The sequence below is a fragment of the Brassica napus genome, chromosome C3 (genome assembly GCF_020379485.1).
Source record: "Brassica napus cultivar Da-Ae chromosome C3, Da-Ae, whole genome shotgun sequence".
In the NCBI taxonomy this organism is placed as follows: Eukaryota; Viridiplantae; Streptophyta; class Magnoliopsida; order Brassicales; family Brassicaceae; genus Brassica; species Brassica napus.
Genome location: NC_063446.1, coordinates 29,849,739 through 29,855,052, shown reverse-complemented (window position 1 = coordinate 29,855,052; position 5,314 = coordinate 29,849,739). Strand labels below are relative to the sequence as shown.

The window sequence follows — 5,314 nt, the reverse complement described above, 5'->3', positions numbered from 1 at the left end:
GATGTTCATTAGAAACTATGACGTTACCTAGAGTTTGATGTTCCCCTGGTATATCAAGGATTTTGATTCTGGGATTTTTAATCCATTCGACTGTTATGATCCTTTGGACTGAGGGATCTGAATTTGATGTTAGGTCATCTAAGGCATCAACGAAGGTTTTTTTCTCCACGATGTTTCGGAGTGAGCATGACTTTAACGAATTGGACTGTGAGGTTGTGGACTACTTTAAGGTAGGCTTTCCGTGCATTCCTCCTGAGCTTTGTATTATCTGTTTAACTGGCTGGTAACTAACTTGGAGCTTGGAGGCCTCCAATTAAAGCTTCGTTATTAGAAGAAATGAATCTGAATATGAAGTTATTAGAAGTTGTTTCGCCTTCAATCTTTCTGAATGCGTCATGGATACTGTTGTACTTCTGGAAGGGACTAAATGAAAAAAAAACTTTAACGAAAATGTTTCTCCCCATTGGAGAATGTCCTAATTGCATCATTTGAGGCTGAAAGCTTGATATTGGCACATGAGATGAACGAGACTCCAAAAGAGGAAGATACTCCAAATAGATGTTTCGAGGCACAAAGACGACGCTTAATTTTTTTTTTTTTTGGGGGGGGGGGGGGGTGGAATGGTACAACGACTTTTGATTCATTTGCATACTCTAACGTGGGGCATGAAATCTTCAGTTCAACTAGACCAACTATCAGTGACCTTTGAAAAAGATTGTATGAAACTAGTCAAAATCTTATAAGAAGAGGAAGCCGACTGTCCATCTTTATTAGCCGAAACTGATGATTATCATCTCCTTACCAGTTCTTTTAATTCTTACTTCATATCCTTTATTTGTCTTTCTTTGAATATTCAAATTGATAGCATTGCAAAAAGGAGCTCGGTCTCGTAATTCTTCCTTGCTCCATGTAAATACTCGGATTTCCAACTGGATGGTTCCTGAGATCAACTTCTTGGATAACTTTAATAAGTTATGGAGCTTTTGATGTGAAAAACACAAACCTTACTTCTAATAAACTGAAATTGCAACCCCTCAAAAAATCCGGTGAAAGTAATAAACATCAACATTTTTAAAATAACTTAGTTTGTCTAACAATAACTGTATATAAGGTTTTAACATTTTACTTAAGAGAAGTCAAATTTATTAACGAAAACAATATCATAACAAGTAAAATGCAACTATGCTTGGTTTCCCTGGGATTTTACTCCTTTCTTCAAGGATTTAGGTGTTTTTTGCCCAAGTTTTGGTTTCAACCTTTGGTTTGTTGTTTGTATTTAATTTATGTTTCACTTGTACCCTCCGGGAAAATTTGTTTGCCGGCTTAATTTTTTTTCAATTATTTCATCCATGTATCTTCTTTGGTTTAATGAAATTTACCAGCGAAAAAACATGTAAATGTTGTTCTTACTTCATCCTGCACAACAATTAACAGCTTTGATGAGCTTCCCTGGTTGGTTTCATTGGTATGCTACCAAACCATCACTAGTGCAATAAAGAAAGAGGAGGCCAATTCTTGTCTGATTCTACAAGACTCATGATTTACCTGATCCCAACATTTGAGTGATATCAGGTTCGCATCTACAGAAAACCACGCCTCCATCCGACATATATACCACTGCAAAACTTGGTACGCCATTCCTTCTTGCCTAGATAGTAAAAGAAAATAACAGAGGTTATAATAGATATATGAAGTTTAAAATGTTAGAATCATATTGGTACCTTAGTTCTGGATTTCTTTCCAAGACGATGGATATTCCTTGAAGAACTGACATATCACTGGCGGTTTCATCCCTTATTTTTTCAGTCTGTAATCAACAAGGAAGTAAGCATGTGTCAAACTCCCTTTGAGACAAAGGAAGGTAATTAGGATATTTAATAGATACTTCATCTAGAATTCTCTTGAATGCATCTCCAACTTGAGTAACCAAGTGCGGTGAAATTTTGTTCCCATGCATGTCATAAAGTTACATAACTGAAACAAAAGAAAGCCATCATGATCATCTAGGCTTTAACTTGTGCTACCAACTAATAGAGAAACTTAAAAGGCAGGAAACAATTACCTTTGGAGATCATGATCATACAAGAAGGAGTCATCACCACTAGTATGGTATAAACTGAGGCCTAGACGGCGTATAATTGGAGCTAATGGGTTGTCGTTGGAGACTCCATGTAACCTAATTAACGTTTCAGAAAGGATTAGAAGTCGCACAACAATAGAGGCTGCTGATAATCACTACTTTCTCCAAAACAAAAACTCACCATGAAGCTCCCATGTCAACGTGACAGGCAAAGGAGTAATCAGTGTGGATGACCACCAATCCTATCACGTGATTCAAGAACAGTCACCTTAAAAGATGCTCCAAAGAGGTCCCTAGCAGCAGCTAGACCTGATATACAATTACCAATTACGATGATGATAGAAGGCTGCACCACATTGTTCTGCTTCTGGAGAAGCGCAGAGATTGTGCCTGATTAACACACATGTTACAATGACCAATTCATCACACATATATCAAATTAAAAATTCGATTCATCAATGAAATCAACCATTGTAAAACCGTAGACATATTCACCGCGTACAACACTAGCAAATAGATCTGATCTAGTTCAACATAGATTTGTCGAATACAGACATTATTGAAATCGTAATGCATAATCTTAAAAGACGCCAAGTAACAGTTGCAATTACCTTCAGGAAGATCATGCGGAACAGAAATGTTATTATCCATTGAATATTGCAGAAAAGAAAAGAAACAGAGGAGAGATTAAAGAGGAAATTGGAAAATCTGCAGAGGTCGGAGAAGGAGGAGCAGCAAAAGCTTATAAGACCAGCTTATCGTAAGAACACGTGATCGAATTATATAATAACGAGGATTCAAAAACGAATAAAACTTTCAGATTGGAAATTGAAAGACGACAAGAGATAATTCTGTCGTTCCCACAGATCTTGATGTTTCTTGATCGCTGCATTTTTTTCTATTTTAATAGGAATTATTGTAGATGACAAGGAACATGTAGAAGAGGAAGGAAGCTGAAACGAACAAGGAAAAGGATTTGGTATCAACGAGGTGAATTTGGAGAAAGAAGATAGCCTTTATAGTGCTGGTGGCTGATTAATTAAGATTTTTTTTTCCTTCTAGCCATGCATGACATGTTTATCCTTCTGTGTTTTATTATCTTGTCAACATGTTCTTTTTTTTTTTTTTTTTTGTTCAACTCTTGTCAACATGTTCTTTCCATTTAAAATTCTTTGATAGATTTTCCTCTGCGCTTTCAAATTGCGAAATTATTTTTGTTGATAGTTTTTATTTAATAACCATTTATATTAATTATGTTTCTAATTTTTGTATTTTACAAATTTTATTATTAAACTTTTGTTCATGATTTTAGGTAAGATATATTTTTAATCTTATGAAAACAATCTAATTCGTACTAAAAATATATATTTTAATTTATCATAGGTGTTGACCTGTATTACAACACAAAATCATAAATGAAAAATATTTTTTTTTGCGATTTTCACTTGTATAAAATTATTGTAAATATGTTTTGTGCTAATTGATAAATCTATATTTTATGAAATAATATACATTCATATGAATATAACTATATGAAAATTAAAATAGTATAGCCGGTTTAGATTTATCCTTAAAGATTAAAATTAACATAAAATACAATTATTATCATAGGTGTCTCAAATTAATTAATGCTTATTTTAATATTTCATAATAAAAATGATAATATATTTTTGTTTAATTTATTTTTTATTTGATAATCATTTTGTATATCTCACAGAGTAACCCGTAAAAATAATGGTAAAAACATCAATCGTAACTTGATCAATAATGTTCTCAAATATTGTAACATTAGTTAAATTTTAGTATTTGACTTTTATCAAGTAAATTTTTTTTGTGCAAGTAAATAAATTCATTTTTATTTATAAACGTTTTTGAAGTAAAAATAAAATATATACAATTCAAACATCAAATATTGTTTTTAAGATTTAAATATAGCAATTATTAAAATATTATCATACAATTAAATATGTAAAAATATTGGCCAGTTAGTTTAAATTTATTAGATATTTTTTTTTGTAAAGATTTGTGTGAGCAAATAGGAATAATATGAAACTTTATTTTATAGAACATAATATTATCTATCATTTTTTATAATGAAGTTGTTTAATGTAGTATACAATTATTAAAATCTGATATAAATATTTATGAAATTAAGATCGATTAGAATTTTTTAATATATAAAATTGGCTTGTAAATAAGAATAATAATAATTTTTAAATGCAATATTATATCTATCTATCTTTTTTTTTTGACATCTTATATCTATCTATCTATCTATCTATCTATCTATCTAAAATAGAGATTTATCCCATCTTATGATGCCATCTCATCAATTGGGTGCATTGATAAAGTGACACATGTCATTCTCTTATCAAGTTTTGTTACGTTTGTAGTCGAGATATTTTGTTGGGTCAGAAAATATTCAGAAGCTCAAGATGGTTTAATGAACAAATCGCCAAACTCAGCTTCATTATTTCACACAACGTTTTCGCCATAGTGTCGATCTATGTCCTATCGACTTCCTTTGGAGACGCGGCGGCGTAACAGTGGTCGGTTTCCTTCAATCAATAAAATCAATGCTTTCTTTAACACCCTCGCCTTTCTTAGGCGGTTACGAATCCAGACCAATAAAAAAGATGTTCGATTATGTGAAATTCATCACTTTCTCTTCTCAATCATTATAACCCTCACACAAAGAGTGATAGCCTTTTCTCTTCCACAATCCTATTGGTCGATAGACCAAAACCCTTACAAAGAGTCTCTTAAATCCAGTCATAACATTAAAAGATCTGCAAGTATTTAGTATGGTTTATGTATTTCTCTTTAACCGGTATCAATATCTTTCTCCCTTGAAATTATGTCTCGGTAAGTGAAGTATATACAATTTGTTTTGCTGTTTATATAGAATAAGGAAGATCCCACACTTTTGTGTTCCAGAGGATCAAACACTATGTGATATGCGTTGAGATAAGCTTGAAGAAAGCTTGAAAGTCAAGCAACCTATTCCTAGTTGGATTATGATCTTAACAGATAAGGATCATTAGATATATGTGTGTGTGTTACAATTAGGAATAGGAAATATAATGTCTCTATATAAGCATTGTCGAGTAATGACATAATGATATGAATGTTTTGATTGAGCTTTAGGTTTGAGTTAATTTTTTTAAAGCATTGAAGTGATTAATAAGAAAGAGTGTTTCTTATTCTTGAGTTCTATATTTGGTATCAGAGCCA

At 32.1% G+C, this 5,314-nt stretch overlaps 1 long non-coding RNA gene across 1 annotated transcript; it reads right to left on the bottom strand.

The window, feature by feature from the left end:
* Positions 1-511: 511 nt before the first annotated feature.
* Positions 512-3,754, bottom strand: LOC106395599. The gene is made up of 7 exons (XR_001279311.3): positions 2,692-3,754; positions 2,262-2,470; positions 2,063-2,176; positions 1,886-1,974; positions 1,722-1,807; positions 1,546-1,648; positions 512-1,416 (listed from the first exon to the last, which is right to left on the bottom strand). It is a non-coding gene; the product is annotated as an uncharacterized LOC106395599 (long non-coding RNA).
* Between the last annotated feature and the right edge of the window lie 1,560 nt (positions 3,755-5,314).